Here is a 23,827-nt window from a genome sequence, read left to right on the forward strand (position 1 = left end):
ATTTTTAATCTCACAATTGCACTATCAGTCACAAGTGAAACACCTATTTTTAAGATAGGAAGCTTCTTTGTGAGGAGATGAAAACAAGGCACTGCTGAGATTCGAACTCAGGATCTCCTGTTTATTAGACAGGCGCTTTAACCAACTAAGCCACAGCACCAGAAGATGGCATGCATTTGAAATCCAAGGAAGATTGAAGCACCAATCGAACATTCAACTGGTTAGCGCAGCAAAACAATATTGAGCTTGAGTTCCATTCCACGTAGAGCAGAAACATGGAATAAGATTTCAATCTCAGTCATAACTAGTGTTGAGCATTCCGATACCGCAAGTATCGGGTATCGGCCGATATTTGCGGTATCGGAACTCCGATACTGACTTCCGATACTTTTGTCATATCGGATTCCGGAATCGGAATCGGAAGTTCAAAGTTGATTGACAGCCGAAATGACGTCATCATGATGCGTGGTGTGTGCGCATCATGATGCGCCGTCATTTCGGGCCTTCCGGGGGTCTCTGCCGGCCTGCCGGGGGGGGCTGTGCCGGCCTGCCGGGGGGCTGTGTGGACTGCCCGGGGTCTGTACCGGCCTGCCGGGGGGCTGTGCCGGCCTGCCGGTGGTCTGTGCACCCTGTGGGGGTCTGTACCGGCCTGCCGGGGGGCTGTGCCGGCCTGCCGGTGGTCTGTGCACCCTGTGGGGGTCTGTACCGGCCTGCCGGGGGCTGTGCCAGCCTGCCGGGGGGCTGTGCTGATGTCCGGGAGTTTGTGCAGGCATCGTCCGATGGGACTACAAGTCCCATCGGGCGATGCCTGCTACCATGACAGTGATTGACACATTAGCCAATGATGGGACAGTAGTAGTCCCATCATCCGGCTAATGTGTTAAATGTAAAAAAAAAAAAAAAAATACTACATACATACATACTACATGCATGCTACATACATACTACATATATACTACATGCATGCTACATACATACTACATGCATGCTACATACATACTACATGCTACATACATACTACATATATACTACATGCATGCTACATACATACTACATGCTACATACATACTACATATATACTACATGCATGCTACATACATACTACATGCTACATACATACTACATATATACTACATGCATGCTACATACATACTACATGCTACATACATACTACATATATACTACATGCATGCTACATACATACTACATACATACTACATACATACTACATGCATGCTACATACATACTACATGCTACATACATGCTACATACATACTACATACATACTACATACATACTACATGCTACATGCATGCTACATACATACTACATACATACCACATATATACTACATTCATACTACATGCATGCTACATACAATACATACATAGACATACAGTACATATAACATAGAGTAACATACTTACCAATACTTGTCACATTGTTCCCCGAAGCCATTGTCTTTTACGGAATAAATATTAACATAACAAACCACAAAAATACTCACCCATGATCCGAAGCAGTCCACGAGTGTGTCCCACGACGATCTTGGGTAGAGAACTGCAGCATCAGCTGATGCTGCCGCTCTCTACGGGCTGCAGTAATCCAATGACGGAAGGTAGGTATCCTTCCGCACTGTATTCCTCCGCCACTTAAAAAAAAAAGTCCCTAGTCTCACTTTATGGTAAAAGCTGTGTGGGAAATTCCCACGCAGCAATGGCATAAAGTGAGCCTAGGGACTTTTTTTTTTTTAAGTGGCGGAGGAATACAGTGCGGAAGGATACCTACCTTCCGTCATTGGATTCCTGCAGCCCGTAGAGAGCGGTCGCATCAGCTGAAGCTGCAGTTCTCTACCCAAGATCGTCGTGGGACACACTCGTGGACTGCTTCGGATCATGGGTGAGTATTTTTGTGGTTTGTTATGTTAATATTTATTCCGTAAAAGACAATGGCTTTGGGGAACAATGTGACAAGTATTGGTAAGTATGTTACTCTATGTTATATGTACTGTATGTCTATGTATGTATTGTATGAATGTATTGTATGTAGCATGCATGTAGTATGTATGTAGTATATATGTGGTATGTATGTAGTATATATGTGGTATGTATGTAGCATGCATGTAGTATGTATGTAGTATGTATGTAGTATGTATGTAGCATGTAGCATGTATGTAGCATGCATGTAGTATATATGTGGTATGTATGTAGCATGTAGTATGCATGTAGTATGTATGTAGTATGTATGTAGCATGTAGTATGTATGTAGCATGTAGTATGTATGTAGCATGCATGTAGTATGTATGTAGTATATATGTAGCATGTAGTATGTATGTAGCATGCATGTAGTATGTATGTAGTATATATGTAGCATGTAGTATGTATGTAGCATGCATATAGTATGTATGTAGTATATATGTGGTATGTATGTAGCATGTAGTATGTATGTAGCATGTAGTATGTATGTAGTATGTATGTAGTATATATGTAGCATGTAGTATGTATGTAGCATGCATGTAGTATATATGTAGTATGTATGTAGCATGTAGTATATATGTAGCATGCATGTAGTATATATGTAGTATGTATGTAGTATATATGTAGCATGCATGTAGTATGTATGTAGCATGTAGTATGTATGTAGTATGCATGTAGTATATATGTAGCATGTATGTAGCATGTAGTATGTATGTAGTATGTATGTAGTATATATGTAGCATGTAGTATGTATGTAGCATGCATGTAGTATATATGTAGTATGTATGTAGCATGTAGTATGTATGTAGTATGTATGTAGTATATATGTAGCATGTAGTATGTATGTAGCATGCATGTAGTATATATGTAGTATGTATGTAGCATGTAGTATATATGTAGCATGCATGTAGTATATATGTAGCATGTAGTATGTAGTATGTATGTAGCATGTAGTATGTATGTAGCATGTAGTATATATGTAGTATGTATGTTGTATGTATGTAGCATGCATGTAGTATGTATGTATGTAGTATTTTTTTTTTATATATATGTAACACATTAGCCGGATGATGGAAATACTACTGTCCCATCATTGGCTAATGTGTCAATCACTGTCATGGTAGCAGGCATCGCCCGATGGGACTTGTAGTCCCATCAGACGATGCCTGCATGGACCCCCGGACATCAGCGCAGCCCCCCGGCAGGCCGGTACAGACCCCCACAGGGTGCACAGCCCCCCGGCAGGCCGGCACAGCCCCCCGGCAGGCCGGTAAAGCCCCCCGGCAGGCCGGTACAGACCCCCACAGGGTGTACAGACCCCGGGCAGTCCGCACAGCCCACCGGCAGGCCGGCACAGCCCCCCGGCAGGCCGGCAGAGACCCCCGGAAGGCCCGTAAGACCCCCGAGAGGCTGTACAAGGGCAGGAAAGGGTTTTTCCAGTTCCGATACCGGAAGTCTCATAGACTTGAATGGGACTTCCGGTATCGGCATCAGCGATACCGATACTTTTTTTAAAGATCGGCCGATCCATTCCGATCCGATATTTTGAAGTATCGGACGGTATCGCTCAACTCTAGTCATAACACTTTAGAAGCCAAGTAAATTTTGAAGAGCATTCATTTAAAAGACTGACAAATTTACAGAAGCTGTATCGAGGACAAAGGCTTTGAAGTTTTGCAATTCAATGAGCCATCTTTTAGCACAGCTGAAATTTGGGACTTGTTTTGCTTCCAAGTTATGACACAGAATAGACAGATTGAAGAAATGCCATGGCAAAACCAAAAGGAGGAAAAATTATGACTAATTGATATTAAAAACCTCAGCACTGGTTCATTTCTGATAGAGTTTTCCCCAAGCTAAGTTCAAACAACAGGCACTGTAGTTGACGAGATAAGGCAACTCTGACAAAAGCCAACATACAATCTTCAGTGAAAAAACACTGACTGGTAAAAACCCTCTCAACATCTTCCCACATAAACGCACGGGCACTTTGTAGAAGAGGTGGCCGAGTGGTTAAGGCGATGGACTGCTAATCCATTGTGCTGTGCATGAATGGGTTCGAATCCCATCCTCGTCGGATTAATCTGCCTCTTCTTTCGCATTGAATGGTTTGGTTTTCATTTTTAACCCAAGCGGTGGACACTTCAAGCATGAAAGTTTACAATACTCCTGTGCTGCTATCAAACTTTGCAGAGTCAGATGTGTAAATCCACTGATTTTAATTTGTAAAGCTTGATGCCATCCTATATTCTGTAAAGAAAATTATGTCCTCTAATTCCTTTTAAAGTGTTTCAACAGCAGAGATTTTTTTTTCTCAATTGCACTATATTAGGGCTGTGGGAAATTAATATTTGATGACAAACAAGAGTAAAAGTCCTCCTTTTGGGGTAAAAACCCACAAAATGAGATGAAGAATAGAAAGCACTGCTGACATTCAAAATCAAGATTTTCCATTTACTAAATAGGCTCTTTGACCAACTAAGCCAAAGGACAAACAGGTGCGAAACATTAAAAAGCCTGCTTAGAGAGTTAAACAGCCCTAAACTGAGATAAAGAAGGAAAAGGACTGCTGGCATTCAAACTCAAGATTTTCCATTTACTAAATAGGCTCTTTGACCAACTAAGCCAAAGGACAAACAGGTGCGAAACATTAAAAAGCCTGTTTAGAGAGTTAAACAGCTCTAAACTGAGATAAAGAAGGAAAAGGACTGCTGGCATTCAAAATCAAGATTTTCCATTTACTAAATAGGCTCTTTGACCAACTAAGACAAAGGACAAACAGGCGTGATACATTAGAAAGCCTGCTTAGAGAGTTAAACAGCCCTAAACTGAGATAAAGAAGGAAAAAGACTGCTGGCATTCAAATTCAAGATTTTCTGTTTACTAAACAGGCTCTTTGACCAACTAAGACAAAGGACATAAAGGTGAGATACATTGGACAGACGGATTAGAGATGCATAGAAAGGAGGCATTTCAAAACTAAATCAACTGGTTTTACATTGTCATGCTTGAAGCCATCTTTCTTCCTTTAAATCTCTTAGATAGAAGAGATTTTTATTCTCACAATTGCACTATCAGTCGCAAGTGAAACACCTATTTTTAAGATAGGAAGCTTCTTTGTGAGGAGATGAAAACAAGGCACTGCTGAGATTCAAACTCAGGATCTGTCTGTTTACTAGACAGGCGCTTTAACCAACTAAGTCACAGCACCAGAAGAAGGCATGGATTTGAAATCCAAGGAAGATTGAAGCACCAATCGAACATTCAACTGGTTAGCGCAGCAAAACAATATTGAGCTTGAGTTCCATTCCACATACAGCAGAAACATGGAATAAGATTTCAATCTCAGTCATAACACTTAAGAAGCCAAGTAAATTTTGAAGAGCATTCATTTAAAAGACTGACAAATTTACAGAAGCTGTATCGAGGACAAAAGGCTTTGAAGTTTTGCAATTGAATGAGCCATCTTTTAGCACAGCTGAAATTTGGGACTTGTTTTGCTTCCAAGTTATGACACAGAATAGACAGATTGAAGGAATGCCATGGCAAAACCAAAAGGAGGAAAAATTATGACTAATTGATATTAAAAACCTCAGCACTGGTTCATTTCTGATAGAGTTTTCCCCAAGCTAACTTCAAACAACAGGCACTGTAGGTGACGAGATAAGGCAACTCTGACAAAAGCCAACATACAATCTTCAGTGAAAAAACACTGACTGGTAAAAACCCTCATCACATCTTCCCACCTTAGCGCACGGGTGCTATGTAGAAGAGATGGCCGCGTGGTTAAGAAGTTGGAGTGCTAATCCATTGTGCTCTGCATGCATGGGTTCGAATCCCATCCTCGTTGGATTAATCTGCCTCTTCTTTCGCATTGAATGGTTTGGTTTCCATTTTTAACCCAAGCGGTGGACACTTCAAGCATGAAAGTTTACAATACTCCTGTGCTGCTATCAAACTTTGCAGAGTCAGATGTGTAAATCCACTGGTTTTAATTTGTAAAGCTTGATGCTATCCTATATTCTGTAAAGAAAATTATGTCCTCTAATTCCTTTTAAAGTGTTTCAACAGCAGAGATTTTTTTTTCTCAATTGCACTATATTAGGGCTGTGAGAAATTAATATTTGATGACAAACAAGAGTAAAAGTCCTCTTTTTGGGGTAAAAACCCACAAAATGAGATGAAGAATAGAAAGCACTGCTGACATTCAAAATCAAGATTTTCCATTTACTAAATAGGCTCTTTGACCAACTAAGCCAAAGGACAAACAGGTGCGAAACATTAAAAAGCCTGCTTAGAGAGTTAAACAGCCCTAAACTGAGATAAAGAAGAAAAAAGGACTGCTGGCATTCAAACTCAAGATTTTCCATTTACTAAATAGGCTCTTTGACCAACTAAGCCAAAGGACAAACAGGTGCGAAACATTAGAAAGCCTGCTTAGAGATTTAAACAGCCCTAAACTGAGATAAAGAAGGAAAAGGACTGCTGGCATTCAAATTCAAGATTTTCTGTTTACTAAACAGGCTCTTTGACCAACTAAGACAAACAGGTGTGATACATTAGAAAGCCTGCTTAGAGAGATAAGAAGCCCCAAACTGACATAAAGAAAGAATTGCACTGCTGGCATTCAAATTCAAGATTTTCTGTTTACTAAACAGGCTCTTTGACCAACTAAGCCAAAGGACATAAAGGTGAGATACATTGGATAAACGGATTAGAGATGCATAGAAAAGAGGCATTTCAAAACTAAATCAACTGGTTTTACTTTGTCATGCTTGAAGCCATCTTTCTTCCTTTAAATCTCTTAGATAGAAGAGATATTTAATCTCACAATTGCACTATCAGTCGCAAGTGAAACACCTATTTTTAAGATAGGAAGCTTCTTTGTGAGGAGATGAAAACAAGGCACTGCTGAGATTCAAACTCAGGATCTCCTGGCGCTTTAACCAAATAAGCCACAGCACCAGAAGATGGCATGCATTTGAAATCCAAGCAAGATTGAAGCACCAATCGAACATTCAACTGGTTAGTGCAGCAAAACAATATTGAGCTTGAGTTCCATTCCACGTAGAGCAGAAACATGGAATAAAATTTCAATCTCAGTCATACCACTTAAGAAGCCAAATAAATTTTGAAGAGCATTCATTTAAAAGACTGACAAATTTACAGAAGCTGTATCGAGGACAAAGGCTTTGAAGTTTTGCAATTGAATGAGCCATCTTTTAGCACAGCTGAAATTTGGGACTTGTTTTGCTTCCAAGTTATGACACAGAATAGACAGATTGAAGAAATGCTATTGCAAAACCAAAAGGAGGAAAAATTATGACTAATTGATATTAAAAACCTCAGCACTGGTTCATTTCTGTTAGAGTTTTCCCCAAGCTAACTTCAAACAACAGGCACTGTAGTTGACGAGATAAGGCAATTCTGACAAAAGCCAACATACAGTACAATCTTCAGTGAAAAAACACTGACTGGTAAAAACCCTCTCAACATCTTCTGACCTAAACGCACAGGGGCTATGTAGACGAGGTGGCCGAGTGGTTAAGGCGATGGACTGCTAATCCATTGTGCTCTGCATGCATGGGTTCGAATCCCATCCTCGTCGGATTAAGCTGCTTCTTCTTTCGTGTTGAATGGTTTGGTTTTCATTTTTAACCCAAGCGGTGGACAGTTCAAGCATGAAAGTTTACAATACTCCTGTGCTGCTATCAAACTTTGCAGAGTCAGATCTGTAAATCCACTGGTTTTAATTTGTAAATCTTGATGCCATCCTATATTCTGTAAAGAAAATTATATCCTCTAATTCCTTTTAAAGTGTTTCAACAGCAGAGAATTTTTTTTCTCAATTGCACTATATTAGGGCTGTGGGAAATTAATATTTGATGACAAACAAGAGTAAAAGTTCTCTTTTTGGGGTAAAAACCCACAAAATGAGATGAAGAATAGAAAGCAATGCTGACATTCAAAATCAAGATTTTCCATTTACTAAATAGGCTCTTTGACCAACTAAGCCAAAGGACAAACAGGTGTGAAACATTAAAAAGCCTGCTTAGAGAGTTAAACAGTCTTAAACTGAGATAAAGAAGGAAAAGGACTGCTGGCATTCAAATTCAAGATTTTCCATTTACTAAATAGGCTCTTTGACCAACTAAGACAAAGGACAAACAGGTGTGATACATTAGAAAGCCTGCTTAGAGAGTTAAACAGCCCTAAACTGAGATAAAGAAGGAAGAGGACTGCTGGCATTCAAATTCAAGATTTTCTGTTTACTAAACAGGCTCTTTGACCAACTAAGACAAAGGACAAACAGGTGTGATACATTAGAAAGCCTGCTTAGAGAGTTAAGAAGCCCCAAACTGACATAAAGAAAGAATAGCACTGCTGGCATTCAAATTCAAGATTTTCTGTTTACTAAACAGGCTCTTTGACCAACTAAGCCAAAGGACATAAAGGTGAGATACATTGGATAAACGGATTAGAGATGCACAGAAAGGAGGCATTTCAAAACTAAATCAACTGATTTTACATTGTCATGCTTGAAGCCATCTTTCTTCCTCTATATCTCTTAGATAGAAAAGATTTTTAATCTCACAATTGCACTATCACAGCACCAGAAGATGGCATGGATTTGAAATCCAAGGAAGATTGAAGCACCAATCGAACATTCAACTGGTTAGCGCAGCAAAACAACATTGAGCTTGAGTTCCATTCCACGTACAGCAGAAACATGGAAGAAGATTTCATTCTCAGTCATAACACTTAAGAAGCCAAGTAAATTTTGAAGAGCATTCATTTAAAAGACTGACAAATTTACAGAAGCTGTATTGAGGACAAAGGCTTTGAAGTTTTGCAATTGAATGATCCATCTTTTAGCACAGCTGAAATTTGGGACTTGTTTTGCTTCCAAGTTATGACACAGAATAGACAGATTGAAGGAATGCCATGGCAAAACCAAAAGGAGGAAAAATTATGACTAATTGATATTAAAAACCTCAGCACTGGTTCATTTCTGATAGAGTTTTCCCCAAGCTAACTTCAAACAACAGGCACTGTAGGTGACGAGATAAGACAACTCTGACAAAAGCCAACATACAATCTTCAGTGAAAAAACACTGACTGGTAAAAACCCTCTCAACATCTTCCCACCTAAACGCATGGGAGCTATGTAGACGAGGTGGCAGAGTGGTTAAGGCGATGGACTGCTAATCTATTGTGCTCTGCATGCATGGGTTTGAATCCCATCCTCGTCGGTTTAATCTGTCTCTTCTTTCGCATTGAATGGTTTGGTTTTCATTTTTAACCCAAGCGGTGGACACTTCAAGCATGAAAGTTTACAATACTCCTGTGCTGCTATCAAACTTTGCAGAGTCAGATGTGTAAATCCACTGGTTTTAATTTGTAAAGCTTGATGCCATCCTATATTCTGTAAAGAAAATTATGTCCTCTAATTCCTTTTAAAGTGTTTCAACAGCAGAGATTTTTTTTTCTCAATTGCACTATATTAGGGCTGTGGGAAATTAATATTTGATGACAAACAAGAGTAAAAGTCCTCCTTTTGGGGTAAAAACCCACAAAATGAGATGAAGAATAGAAAGCACTGCTGACATTCAAAATCAAGATTTTCCATTTACTAAATAGGCTCTTTGACCAACTAAGCCAAAGGACAAACAGGTGCGAAACATTAAAAAGCCTGCTTAGAGAGTTAAACAGCCCTAAACTGAGATAAAGAAGAAAAAAGGACTGCTGGCATTCAAACTCAAGATTTTCCATTTACTAAATAGGCTCTTTGACCAACTAAGCCAAAGGACAAACAGGTGCGAAACATTAGAAAGCCTGCTTAGAGATTTAAACAGCCCTAAACTGAGATAAAGAAGGAAAAGGACTGCTGGCATTCAAATTCAAGATTTTCTGTTTACTAAACAGGCTCTTTGACCAACTAAGACAAACAGGTGTGATACATTAGAAAGCCTGCTTAGAGAGATAAGAAGCCCCAAACTGACATAAAGAAAGAATAGCACTGCTGGCATTCAAATTCAAGATTTTCTGTTTACTAAACAGGCTCTTTGACCAACTAAGCCAAAGGACATAAAGGTGAGATACATTGGATAAACGGATTAGAGATGCATAGAAAAGAGGCATTTCAAAACTAAATCAACTGGTTTTACTTTGTCATGCTTGAAGCCATCTTTCTTCCTTTAAATCTCTTAGATAGAAGAGATATTTAATCTCACAATTGCACTATCAGTCGCAAGTGAAACACCTATTTTTAAGATAGGAAGCTTCTTTGTGAGGAGATGAAAACAAGGAACTGCTGAGATTCAAACTCAGGATCTCCTGGCGCTTTAACCAAATAAGCCACAGCACCAGAACATGGCATGCATTTGAAATCCAAGGAAGATTGAAGCACCAATCGAACATTCAACTGGTTAGTGCAGCAAAACAATATTGAGCTTGAGTTCCATTCCACGTAGAGCAGAAACATGGAATAAAATTTCAATCTCAGTCATACCACTTAAGAAGCCAAATAAATTTTGAAGAGCATTCATTTAAAAGACTGACAAATTTACAGAAGCTGTATCGAGAACAAAGGCTTTGAAGTTTTGCAATTGAATGAGCCATCTTTTAGCACAGCTGAAATTTGGGACTTGTTTTGCTTCCAAGTTATGACACAGAATAGACAGATTGAAGAAATGTCATTGCAAAACCAAAAGGAGGAAAAATTATGACTAATTGATATTAAAAACCTCAGCACTGGTTCATTTCTGTTAGAGTTTTCCCCAAGCTAACTTCAAACAACAGGCACTGTAGTTGACGAGATAAGGCAATTCTGACAAAAGCCAACATACAGTACAATCTTCAGTGAAAAAACGCTGACTGGTAAAAACCCTCTCAACATCTTCTGACCTAAACGCACACGGGCTATGTAGACGAGGTGGCCGAGTGGTTAAGGCGATGGACTGCTAATCCATTGTGCTCTGCATGCATGGGTTCGAATCCCATCCGCGTTGGATAAAGCTGCTTCTTCTTTCGTGTTGAATGGTTTGGTTTTCATTTTTAACCCAAGCGGTGGACAGTTCAAGCATGAAAGTTTACAATACTCCTGTGCTGCTATCAAACTTTGCAGAGTCAGATCTGTAAATCCACTGGTTTTAATTTGTAAAGCTTGATGCCATCCTATATTCTGTAAAGAAAATTATATCCTCTAATTCCTTTTAAAGTGTTTCAACAGCAGAGAATTTTTTTTCTCAATTGCACTATATTAGGGCTGTGGGAAATTAATATTTGATGACAAACAAGAGTAAAAGTTCTCTTTTTGGGGTAAAAACCCACAAAATGAGATGAAGAATAGAAAGCACTGCTGACATTCAAAATCAAGATTTTCCTTTTACTAAATAGGCTCTTTGAACAACTAAGCCAAAGGACAAACAGGTGTGAAACATTAAAAAGCCTGCTTAGAGAGTTAAACAGTCTTAAACTGAGATAAAGAAGGAAAAGGACTGCTGGCATTCAAATTCAAGATTTTCCATTTACTAAATAGGCTCTTTGACCAACTAAGACAAAGGACAAACAGGTGTGATACATTAGAAAGCCTGCTTAGAGAGTTAAACAGCCCTAAACTGAGATAAAGAAGGAAGAGGACTGCTGGCATTCAAATTCAAGATTTTCTGTTTACTAAACAGGCTCTTTGACCAACTAAGACAAAGGACAAACAGGTGTGATACATTAGAAAGCCTGCTTAGAGAGTTAAGAAGCCCCAAACTGACATAAAGAAAGAATAGCACTGCTGGCATTCAAATTCAAGATTTTCTGTTTACTAAACAGGCTCTTTGACCAACTAAGCCAAAGGACATAAAGGTGAGATACATTGGATAAACGGATTAGAGATGCATAGAAAGGAGGCATTTCAAAACTAAATCAACTGATTTTACATTGTCATGCTTGAAGCCATCTTTCTTCCTCTATATCTCTTAGATAGAAAAGATTTTTAATCTCACAATTGCACTATCACAGCACCACAAGATGGCATGGATTTGAAATCCAAGGAAGATTGAAGCACCAATCGAACATTCAACTGGTTAGCGCAGCAAAACAACATTGAGCTTGAGTTCCATTCCACGTACAGCAGAAACATGGAAGAAGATTTCATTCTCAGTCATAACACTTAAGAAGCCAAGTAAATTTTGAAGAGCATTCATTTAAAAGACTGACAAATTTACAGAAGCTGTATTGAGGACAAAGGCTTTGAAGTTTTGCAATTGAATGATCCATCTTTTAGCACAGCTGAAATTTGGGACTTGTTTTGCTTCCAAGTTATGACACAGAATAGACAGATTGAAGGAATGCCATGGCAAAACCAAAAGGAGGAAAAATTATGACTAATTGATATTAAAAACCTCAGCACTGGTTCATTTCTGATAGAGTTTTCCCCAAGCTAACTTCAAACAACAGGCACTGTAGGTGACGAGATAAGACAACTCTGACAAAAGCCAACATACAATCTTCAGTGAAAAATCACTGACTGGTAAAAACCCTCTCAACATCTTCCCACCTAAACGCATGGGAGCTATGTAGACGAGGTGGCAGAGTGGTTAAGGCGATGGACTGCTAATCTATTGTGCTCTGCATGCATGGGTTTGAATCCCATCCTCGTCGGTTTAATCTGTCTCTTCTTTCGCATTGAATGGTTTGGTTTTCATTTTTAACCCAAGCGGTGGACACTTCAAGCATGAAAGTTTACAATACTCCTGTGCTGCTATCAAACTTTGCAGAGTCAGATGTGTAAATCCACTGGTTTTAATTTGTAAAGCTTGATGCCATCCTATATTCTGTAAAGAAAATTATGTCCTCTAATTCCTTTTAAAGTGTTTCAACAGCAGAGATTTTTTTTTCTCAATTGCACTATATTAGGGCTGTGGGAAATTAATATTTGATGACAAACAAGAGTAAAAGTCCTCCTTTTGGGGTAAAAACCCACAAAATGAGATGAAGAATAGAAAGCACTGCTGACATTCAAAATCAAGATTTTCCATTTACTAAATAGGCTCTTTGACCAACTAAGCCAAAGGACAAATAGGTGCGAAACATTAAAAAGCCTGCTTAGAGAGTTAAACAGCCCTAAACTGAGATAAAGAAGAAAAAAGGACTGCTGGCATTCAAACTCAAGATTTTCCATTTACTAAATAGGCTCTTTGACCAACTAAGCCAAAGGACAAACAGGTGCGAAACATTAGAAAGCCTGCTTAGAGATTTAAACAGCCCTAAACAGAGATAAAGAAGGAAAAGGACTGCTGGCATTCAAATTCAAGATTTTCTGTTTACTAAACAGGCTCTTTGACCAACTAAGACAAACAGGTGTGATACATTAGAAAGCCTGCTTAGAGAGATAAGAAGCCCCAAACTGACATAAAGAAAGAATAGCACTGCTGGCATTCAAATTCAAGATTTTCTGTTTACTAAACAGGCTCTTTGACCAACTAAGCCAAAGGACATAAAGGTGAGATACATTGGATAAACGGATTAGAGATGCATAGAAAAGAGGCATTTCAAAACTAAATCAACTGGTTTTACTTTGTCATGCTTGAAGCCATCTTTCTTCCTTTAAATCTCTTAGATAGAAGAGATATTTAATCTCACAATTGCACTATCAGTCGCAAGTGAAACACCTATTTTTAAGATAGGAAGCTTCTTTGTGAGGAGATGAAAACAAGGCACTGCTGAGATTCAAACTCAGGATCTCCTGGCGCTTTAACCAAATAAGCCACAGCACCAGAAGATGGCATGCATTTGAAATCCAAGGAAGATTGAAGCACCAATCGAACATTCAACTGGTTAGTGCAGCAAAACAATATTGAGCTTGTGTTCCATTCCACGTAGAGCAGAAACATGGAATAAAATTTCAATCTCAGTCATACCACTTAAGAAGCCAAATAAATTTTGAAGAGCATTCATTTAAAAGACTGACAAATTTACAGAAGCTGTATCGAGGACAAAGGCTTTGAAGTTTTGCAATTGAATGAGCCATCTTTTAGCACAGCTGAAATTTGGGACTTGTTTTGCTTCCAAGTTATGACACAGAATAGACAGATTGAAGAAATGCCATTGCAAAACCAAAAGGAGGAAAAATTATGACTAATTGATATTAAAAACCTCAGCACTGGTTCATTTCTGTTAGAGTTTTCCCCAAGCTAACTTCAAACAACAGGCACTGTAGTTGACGAGATAAGGCAATTCTGACAAAAGCCAACATACAGTACAATCTTCAGTGAAAAAACGCTGACTGGTAAAAACCCTCTCAACATCTTCTGACCTAAACGCACAGGGGCTATGTAGACGAGGTGGCCGAGTGGTTAAGGCGATGGACTGCTAATCCATTGTGCTCTGCATGCATGGGTTCGAATCCCATCCGCGTCGGATTAAGCTGCTTCTTCTTTCGTGTTGAATGGTTTGGTTTTCATTTTTAACCCAAGCGGTGGACAGTTCAAGCATGAAAGTTTACAATACTCCTGTGCTGCTATCAAACTTTGCAGAGTCAGATCTGTAAATCCACTGGTTTTAATTTGTAAAGCTTGATGCCATCCTATATTCTGTAAAGAAAATTATATCCTCTAATTCCTTTTAAAGTGTTTAAACAGCAGAGAATTTTTTTTCTCAATTGCACTATATTAGGGCTGTGGGAAATTAATATTTGATGACAAACAAGAGTAAAAGTTCTCTTTTTGGGGTAAAAACCCACAAAATGAGATGAAGAATAGAAAGCAATGCTGACATTCAAAATCAAGATTTTCCATTTACTAAATAGGCTCTTTGACCAACTAAGCCAAAGGACAAACAGGTGTGAAACATTAAAAAGCCTGCTTAGAGAGTTAAACAGTCTTAAACTGAGATAAAGAAGGAAAAGGACTGCTGGCATTCAAATTCAAGATTTTCCATTTACTAAATAGGCTCTTTGACCAACTAAGACAAAGGACAAACAGGTGTGATACATTAGAAAGCCTGCTTAGAGAGTTAAACAGCCCTAAACTGAGATAAAGAAGGAAGAGGACTGCTGGCATTCAAATTCAAGATTTTCTGTTTACTAAACAGGCTCTTTGACCAACTAAGACAAAGGACAAACAGGTGTGATACATTAGAAAGCCTGCTTAGAGAGTTAAGAAGCCCCAAACTGACATAAAGAAAGAATAGCACTGCTGGCATTCAAATTCAAGATTTTCTGTTTACTAAACAGGCTCTTTGACCAACTAAGCCAAAGGACATAAAGGTGAGATACATTGGATAAACGGATTAGAGATGCATAGAAAGGAGGCATTTCAAAACTAAATCAACTGATTTTACATTGTCATGCTTGAAGCCATCTTTCTTCCTCTATATCTCTTAGATAGAAAAGATTTTTAATCTCACAAATGCACTATCACAGCACCAGAAGATGGCATGGATTTGAAATCCAAGGAAGATTGAAGCACCAATCGAACATTCAACTGGTTAGCGCAGCAAAACAACATTGAGCTTGAGTTCCATTCCACGTACAGCAGAAACATGGAAGAAGATTTCATTCTCAGTCATAACACTTAAGAAGCCAAGTAAATTTTGAAGAGCATTCATTTAAAAGACTGACAAATTTACAGAAGCTGTATTGAGGACAAAGGCTTTGAAGTTTTGCAATTGAATGATCCATCTTTTAGCACAGCTGAAATTTGGGACTTGTTTTGCTTCCAAGTTATGACACAGAATAGACAGATTGAAGGAATGCCATGGCAAAACCAAAAGGAGGAAAAATTATGACTAATTGATATTAAAAACCTCAGCACTGGTTCATTTCTGATAGAGTTTTCCCCAAGCTAACTTCAAACAACAGGCACTGTAGGTGACGAGATAAGACAACTCTGACAAAAGCCAACATACAATCTTCAGTGAAAAAAAACTGACTGGTAAAAACCCTCTCAACATCTTCCCACCTAAACGCACGGGAGGTATGTAGACGAGGTGGCAGAGTGGTTAAGGCGATGGACTGCTAATCTATTGTGCTCTGCATGCATGGGTTTGAATCCCATCCTCGTCGGTTTAATCTGTCTCTTCTTTCGCATTGAATGGTTTGGTTTTCATTTTTAACCCAAGCGGTGGACACTTCAAGCATGAAAGTTTACAATACTCCTGTGCTGCTATCAAACTTTGCAGAGTCAGATGTGTAAATCCACTGGTTTTAATTTGTAAAGCTTGATGCCATCCTATATTCTGTAAAGAAAATTATGTCCTCTAATTCCTTTTAAAGTGTTTCAACAGCAGAGATTTTTTTTTCTCAATTGCACTATATTAGGGCTGTGGGAAATTAATATTTGATGACAAACAAGAGTAAAAGTCCTCCTTTTGGGGTAAAAACCCACAAAATGAGATGAAGAATAGAAAGCACTGCTGACATTCAAAATCAAGATTTTCCATTTACTAAATAGGCTCTTTGACCAACTAAGCCAAAGGACAAACAGGTGCGAAACATTAAAAAGCCTGCTTAGAGAGTTAAACAGCCCTAAACTGAGATAAAGAAGAAAAAAGGACTGCTGGCATTCAAACTCAAGATTTTCCATTTACTAAATAGGCTCTTTGACCAACTAAGCCAAAGGACAAACAGGTGCGAAACATTAGAAAGCCTGCTTAGAGATTTAAACAGCCCTAAACTGAGATAAAGAAGGAAAAGGACTGCTGGCATTCAAATTCAAGATTTTCTGTTTACTAAACAGGCTCTTTGACCAACTAAGACAAACAGGTGTGATACATTAGAAAGCCTGCTTAGAGAGATAAGAAGCCCCAAACTGACATAAAGAAAGAATAGCACTGCTGGCATTCAAATTCAAGATTTTCTGTTTACTAAACAGGCTCTTTGACCAACTAAGCCAAAGGACATAAAGGTGAGATACATTGGATAAACGGATTAGAGATGCATAGAAAAGAGGCATTTCAAAACTAAATCAACTGGTTTTACTTTGTCATGCTTGAAGCCATCTTTCTTCCTTTAAATCTCTTAGATAGAAGAGATATTTAATCTCACAATTGCACTATCAGTCGCAAGTGAAACACCTATTTTTAAGATAGGAAGCTTCTTTGTGAGGAGATGAAAACAAGGCACTGCTGAGATTCAAACTCAGGATCTCCTGGCGCTTTAACCAAATAAGCCACAGCACCAGAAGATGGCATGCATTTGAAATCCAAGGAAGATTGAAGCACCAATCGAACATTCAACTGGTTAGTGCAGCAAAACAATATTGAGCTTGAGTTCCATTCCACGTAGAGCAGAAACATGGAATAAAATTTCAATCTCAGTCATACCACTTAAGAAGCCAAATAAATTTTGAAGAGCATTCATTTAAAAGACTGACAAATTTACAGAAGCTGTATCGAGAACAAAGGCTTTGAAGTTTTGCAATTGAATGAGCCATCTTTTAGCACAGCTGAAATTTGGGACTTGTTTTGCTTCCAAGTTATGACACAGAATAGACAGATTGAAGAAATGTCATTGCAAAACCAAAAGGAGGAAAAATTATGACTAATTGATATTAAAAACCTCAGCACTGGTTCATTTCTGTTAGAGTTTTCCCCAAGCTAACTTCAAACAACAGGCACTGTAGTTGACGAGATAAGGCAATTCTGACAAAAGCCAACATACAGTACAATCTTCAGTGAAAAAACGCTGACTGGTAAAAACCCTCTCAACATCTTCTGACCTAAACGCACAGGGGCTATGTAGACGAGGTGGCCGAGTGGTTAAGGCGATGGACTGCTAATCCATTGTGCTCTGCATGCATGGGTTCGAATCCCATCCGCGTTGGATAAAGCTGCTTCTTCTTTCGTGTTGAATGGTTTGGTTTTCATTTTTAACCCAAGCGGTGGACAGTTCAAGCATGAAAGTTTACAATACTCCTGTGCTGCTATCAAACTTTGCAGAGTCAGATCTGTAAATCCACTGGTTTTAATTTGTAAAGCTTGATGCCATCCTATATTCTGTAAAGAAAATTATATCCTCTAATTCCTTTTAAAGTGTTTCAACAGCAGAGAATTTTTTTTCTCAATTGCACTATATTTGGGCTGTGGGAAATTAATATTTGATGACAAACAAGAGTAAAAGTTCTCTTTTTGGGGTAAAAACCCACAAAATGAGATGAAGAATAGAAAGCAATGCTGACATTCAAAATCAGGATTTTCCATTTACTAAATAGGCTCTTTGACCAACTAAGCCAAAGGACAAACAGGTGTGAAACATTAAAAAGCCTGCTTAGAGAGTTAAACAGTCTTAAACTGAGATAAAGAAGGAAAAGGACTGCTGGCATTCAAATTCAAGATTTTCCATTTACTAAATAGGCTCTTTGACCAACTAAGACAAAGGACAAACAGGTGTGATACATTAGAAAGCCTGCTTAGAGAGTTAAACAGCCCTAAACTGAGATAAAGAAGGAAGAGGACTGCTGGCATTCAAATTCAAGATTTTCTGTTTACTAAACAGGCTCTTTGACCAACTAAGACAAAGGACAAACAGGTGTGATACATTAGAAAGCCTGCTTAGAGAGTTAAGAAGCCCCAAACTGACATAAAGAAAGAATAGCACTGCTGGCATTCAAATTCAAGATTTTCTGTTTACTAAACAGGCTCTTTGACCAACTAAGCCAAAGGACATAAAGGTGAGATACATTGGATAAACGGATTAGAGATGCATAGAAAGGAGGCATTTCAAAACTAAATCAACTGATTTTACATTGTCATGCTTGAAGCCATCTTTCTTCCTCTATATCTCTTAGATAGAAAAGATTTTTAATCTCACAAATGCACTATCACAGCACCAGAAGATGGCATGGATTTGAAATCCAAGTAAGATTGAAGCACCAATCGAACATTCAACTGGTTAGCGCAGCAAAACAACATTGAGCTTGAGTTCCATTCCACGTACAGCAGAAACATGGAAGAAGATTTCATTCTCAGTCATAACACTTAAGAAGCCAAGTAAATTTTGAAGAGCATTCATTTAAAAGACTGACAAATTTACAGAAGCTGTATTGAGGACAAAGGCTTTGAAGTTTTGCAATTGAATGATCCATCTTTTAGCACAGCTGAAATTTGGGACTTGTTTTGCTTCCAAGTTATGACACAGAATAGACAGATTGAAGGAATGCCATGGCAAAACCAAAAGGAGGAAAAATTATGACTAATTGATATTAAAAACCTCAGCACTGGTTCATTTCTGATAGAGTTTTCCCCAAGCTAACTTCAAACAACAGGCACTGTAGGTGACGAGATAAGACAACTCTGACAAAAGCCAACATACAATCTTCAGTGAAAAAACACTGACTGGTAAAAACCCTCTCAACATCTTCCCACCTAAACGCATGGGAGCTATGTAGACGAGGTGGCAGAGTGGTTAAGGCGATGGACTGCTAATCTATTGTGCTCTGCATGCATGGGTTTGAATCCCATCCTCGTCGGTTTAATCTGTCTCTTCTTTCGCATTGAATGGTTTGGTTTTCATTTTTAACCCAAGCGGTGGACACTTCAAGCATGAAAGTTTACAATACTCCTGTGCTGCTATCAAACTTTGCAGAGTCAGATGTGTAAATCCACTGGTTTTAATTTGTAAAGCTTGATGCCATCCTATATTCTGTAAAGAAAATTATGTCCTCTAATTCCTTTTAAAGTGTTTCAACAGCAAAGATTTTTTTTTCTCAATTGCACTATATTAGGGCTGTGGGAAATTAATATTTGATGACAAACAAGAGTAAAAGTCCTCCTTTTGGGGTAAAAACCCACAAAATGAGATGAAGAATAGAAAGCACTGCTGACATTCAAAATCAAGATTTTCCATTTACTAAATAGGCTCTTTGACCAACTAAGCCAAAGGACAAACAGGTGCGAAACATTAAAAAGCCTGCTTAGAGAGTTAAACAGCCCTAAACTGAGATAAAGAAGGAAAAGGACTGCTGGCATTCAAACTCAAGATTTTCCATTTACTAAATAGGCTCTTTGACCAACTAAGCCAAAGGACAAACAGGTGCGAAACATTAAAAAGCCTGTTTAGAGAGTTAAACAGCTCTAAACTGAGATAAAGAAGGAAAAGGACTGCTGGCATTCAAAATCAAGATTTTCCATTTACTAAATAGGCTCTTTGACCAACTAAGACAAAGGACAAACAGGCGTGATACATTAGAAAGCCTGCTTAGAGAGTTAAACAGCCCTAAACTGAGATAAAGAAGGAAAAAGACTGCTGGCATTCAAATTCAAGATTTTCTGTTTACTAAACAGGCTCTTTGACCAACTAAGACAAAGGACATAAAGGTGAGATACATTGGACAGACGGATTAGAGATGCATAGAAAGGAGGCATTTCAAAACTAAATCAACTGGTTTTACATTGTCATGCTTGAAGCCATCTTTCTTCCTTTAAATCTCTTAGATAGAAGAGATTTTTATTCTCACAATTGCACTATCAGTCGCAAGTGAAACACCTATTTTTAAGATAGGAAGCTTCTTTGTGAGGAGATGAAAACAAGGCACTGCTGAGATTCAAACTCAGGATCTGCCTGTTTACTAGACAGGCGCTTTAACCAACTAAGTCACAGCACCAGAAGAAGGCATGGATTTGAAATCCAAGGAAGATTGAAGCACCAATCGAACATTCAACTGGTTAGCGCAGCAAAACAATATTGAGCTTGAGTTCCATTCCACATACAGCAGAAACATGGAATAAGATTTCAATCTCAGTCATAACACTTAAGAAGCCAAGTAAATTTTGAAGAGCATTCATTTAAAAGACTGACAAATTTACAGAAGCTGTATCGAGGACAAAAGGCTTTGAAGTTTTGCAATTGAATGAGCCATCTTTTAGCACAGCTGAAATTTGGGACTTGTTTTGCTTCCAAGTTATGACACAGAATAGACAGATTGAAGGAATGCCATGGCAAAACCAAAAGGAGGAAAAATTATGACTAATTGATATTAAAAACCTCAGCACTGGTTCATTTCTGATAGAGTTTTCCCCAAGCTAACTTCAAACAACAGGCACTGTAGGTGACGAGATAAGGCAACTCTGACAAAAGCCAACATACAATCTTCAGTGAAAAAACACTGACTGGTAAAAACCCTCATCACGTCTTCCCACCTTAACGCACGGGTGCTATGTAGAAGAGATGGCCGCGTGGTTAAGAAGTTGGAGTGCTAATCCATTGTGCTCTGCATGCATGGGTTCGAATCCCATCCTCGTCGGATTAATCTGCATTGAATGGTTTGGTTTCCATTTTTAACCCAAGCGGTGGACACTTCAAGCATGAAAGTTTACAATACTCCTGTGCTGCTATCAAACTTTGCAGAGTCAGATGTGTAAATCCACTGGTTTTAATTTGTAAAGCTTGATGCTATCCTATATTCTGTAAAGAAAATTATGTCCTCTAATTCCTTTTAAAGTGTTTCAACAGCAGAGATTTTTTTTTCTCAATTGCACTATATTAGGGCTGTGGGAAATTAATATTTGATGACAAACAAGAGTAAAAGTCCTCTTTTTGGGGTAAAAACCCACAAAATGAGATGAAGAATAGAAAGCACTGCTGACATTCAAAATCAAGATTTTCCATTTACTAAATAGGCTCTTTGACCAACTAAGACAAAGGACAAACAGGTGCGAAACATTAAAAAGCCTGCTTAGAGAGTTAAACAGCCCTAAACTGAGATAAAGAAGGAAAAGGACTGCTGGCATTCAAAATCAAGATTTTCCATTTACTAAATAGGCTCTTTGACCAACTAAGACAAAAGACAAACAGGTGTGATACATTAGAAAGCCTGCTTAGAGAGTTAAACAGCCCTAAACTGAGATAAAGAAGGAAGAAGACTGCTGGCATTCAAATTCAAGATTTTCTGTTTACTAAACAGGCTCTTTGACCAACTAAGACAAAGGACAAACAGGTGCGAAACATTAAAAAGCCTGCTTAGAGAGTTAAACAGCCCTAAACTGAGATAAAGAAGGAAAAGGACTGCTGGCATTCAAAATCAAGATTTTACATTTACTAAATAGGCTCTTTGACCAACTAAGACAAAGGACAAACAGGTGTGATACATTAGAAAGCCTGCTTAGAGAGTTAAACAGCCCTAAACTGAGATAAAGAAGGAAGAAGACTGCTGGCATTCAAATTCAAGATTTTCTGTTTACTAAACAGACTCTTTGACCAACTAAGACAAAGGACAAACAGGTGTGATACATTAGAAAGCCTGCTTAGAGAGTTAAGAAGCCCCAAACTGACATAAAGAAAGAATAGCACTGCTGGCATTCAAATTCAAGATTTTCTGTTTACTAAACAGGCTCTTTGACCAACTAAGCCAAAGGACATAAAGGTGAGATACATTGGACAGACGGATTAGAGATGCATAGAAAGGAGGCATTTCAAAACTAAAGCAACTGGTTTTACATTGTCATGCTTGAAGCCATCTTTCTTCCATTAAATCTCTTAGATAGAAGAGATTTTTAATCTCACAATTGCACTATCAGTCGCAAGTGAAACACCTAATTTTAAGATAGGAAGCTTCTTTGTGAGGAGTTGAAAACAAGGCACTGCTGAGATTCAAACTCAGGATCTCCTGTTTACTAGACAGGCGCTTTAACAAACTAAGCCACAGCACCAGAAGATGGCATGGATTTGAAATCCAAGGAAGATTGAAGCACCAATCGAACATTCAACTGGTTAGCGCAGCAAAACAATATTGAGCTTGAGTTCCATTCCACGTAGAGCAGAAACATGGAATAAGATTTCAATCTCAGTCATAACACTTAAGAAGCCAAGTAAATTTTGAAGAGCATTCATTTAAAAGACTGACAAATTTACAGAAGCTGTATCGAGGACAAAAGGCTTTGAAGTTTTGCAATTGAATGAGCCATCTTTAAGCACAGCTGAAATTTGTGACTTGTTTTGCTTCCAAGTTATGACACAGAATAGACAGATTGAAGGAATGCCATGGCAAAACCAAAAGGAGGAAAAATTATGACTAATTGATATTAAAAACCTCAGCACTGGTTCATTTCTGATAGAGTTTTCCCCAAGCTAACTTCAAACAACAGGCACTGTAGGTGACGAGATAAGGCAACTATGACAAAAGCCAACATACAATCTTCAGTGAAAAAACACTGACTGGTAAAAGCCCTCATCACATCTTCCCACCTAAACGCACTGATAATTCTGTCACACTAAGGTGCGACCCGTCTTAATTGTCTGTGGCCGAATTGTAGCTTTGGCACAAGGTATACGTATACTCGAGAAAAGAATACACAAGACAAGAGGGTATCGTGTCAGTATGATTCTTCTCTGTCTTTAATCAAACGTGTACAGCTTTTATAACAGAATTTGAGCTACATCATCAGTTACATCATGGACATATTTCCAGTTACTATTTGCTTTTCTCAGGTCGCTACACAATCATTATGTACACTTCTAGGCTACCGTTTACTGCTCCCACATTGCTGAACAATACTTATATACACAAGTATTGTCTTCTAGCTTGGCTCACCCTGGTCCACCCAGTTTATTCAATATTTGATGAAGCTTAGGTGAGTGATACCATACAGAAACAACTCTAAGAAAATATAAGAAAATATAAGAAAATCAGAAGTATCTTAAAGCAACATGATCCCAATATCCAGCAAAGCGTCCATATAGTGATACAGTTTTGATTCTTGTATATATTCATGTGCCATATATTCTTCCCTTAACAGTCCCTCCTTTGGAGATATGCAAAATCAAAATCCTAATCTCGTCGAACCTATCGATCTGTCCTCCCGGCCTACCTATCTCAACAATGCTGGAACCTAACTAACTAATCTTCACCGTATATACGAG

The 23,827-nt window shown here is 38.4% G+C and overlaps 2 non-coding genes across 2 annotated transcripts; one reads left to right on the plus strand and one right to left on the minus strand.

The window, feature by feature from the left end:
* Positions 1 to 86: 86 nt before the first annotated feature.
* On the minus strand, positions 87 to 160 carry TRNAI-AAU (transfer RNA isoleucine (anticodon AAU)). Its single transcript has one exon. It is a non-coding gene; the product is annotated as a tRNA-Ile (tRNA).
* Positions 161 to 7,503: 7,343 nt separating this feature from the next.
* TRNAS-GCU (transfer RNA serine (anticodon GCU)) lies at positions 7,504 to 7,585 on the plus strand. Its single transcript has one exon. It is a non-coding gene; the product is annotated as a tRNA-Ser (tRNA).
* Positions 7,586 to 23,827: the final 16,242 nt, after the last annotated feature.

This window comes from Dendrobates tinctorius, unplaced genomic scaffold (assembly GCF_039654945.1).
Source record: "Dendrobates tinctorius isolate UK_male_01 unplaced genomic scaffold, ASM3965494v1 ptg000254l, whole genome shotgun sequence".
NCBI classification, from domain to species: Eukaryota; Metazoa; Chordata; class Amphibia; order Anura; family Dendrobatidae; genus Dendrobates; species Dendrobates tinctorius.